Source organism: Myotis lucifugus, unplaced genomic scaffold, assembly GCF_000147115.1.
Source record: "Myotis lucifugus unplaced genomic scaffold, Myoluc2.0 scaffold_7, whole genome shotgun sequence".
Lineage (NCBI taxonomy): Eukaryota > Metazoa > Chordata > Mammalia > Chiroptera > Vespertilionidae > Myotis > Myotis lucifugus.
The window spans coordinates 13241298-13242240 of NW_005871055.1; the positions used below are offsets into that span (position 1 = coordinate 13241298).

General features: G+C 44.2%; 1 pseudogene; it reads left to right on the forward strand.

Moving 5' to 3' along the window:
• Positions 1-249: 249 nt before the first annotated feature.
• The window catches only part of LOC102427488, a 7627-nt pseudogene continuing 6933 nt past the window's right edge, over positions 250-943 (forward strand).

Below are 943 nucleotides of genomic sequence, written 5' to 3' on the forward strand. Positions count from 1 at the left end.
ATAGCGCCAAGAAGGTGAGCAAACATATTAAGAACAGTATGTAGAAAAAGGCAGGTCCCTTGAAACATATGCTGTGCAGATGTTTCTTCCCTGCAGCGACTGTGTCAAGCAGCAAGGATGGACCGGCTTCCGGCAGAAGTCTTTAGCCTGCAACCAATTTTGCCTAAAAATAGATGTTCTGGGTTTGTGAGGAATTTAGAAGAGGGTTAATAATTTTTCTAAAAAAACAAAGCTACAGCTTTTTACGAAATGGCACTGAAAGCTAAAAAGGAAGCCCCTGCCCCTCCCAAAGCCAAAGCCAAAGCCAATGCCAAAGCAAAGTCTTTGAAGGCAAAGAAAGCAGTGTTGAAAGGTGTCCACAGCCACACAAAAAAGAAGATCCACACGTCACCCACCTTCCGACAGCCAAAGACACTAAGGCTCCAGAGGCAGCATACATATCCTCGGAAGAGCGCACCCAGGAGAAACAAGCTTGACCACTATGCCATCATCAAATTCCCCCTGACTACCGAGTCAGCCACGAAGAAGATAGAAGACAATAGTACACTGGTGTTCATTGTGGATGTCAAGGCCAACAGCACCAGATCAAACAGGCTGTGAAGAAGCTCTATGACATTGATGTGGCCAAGGTCAACACCCTGATCAGGCCTGATGGCGAGAAGAAGGCATATGTTCGCTTCACTCCTGACTATGATGCTTTGGATGTTGCCAACAAAATTGGGATCATCCAAACTGAGTCCAGCTGCCTAATTCTAAATATAAAAATTTTACACTGGAAACAACAACAACAAAAAAACCCCCACAAAGTTACATATATTAAATATAGAAGATAAAACATGAAAAAAATGTATAGTAAAAAAGGAGCTCTGTCTGGCCAGTGTTGCTCAGTGGTTGAGCATTGACCTATGAACCAGGTGGCCATGGCACATGCCCAGGCTGCAGT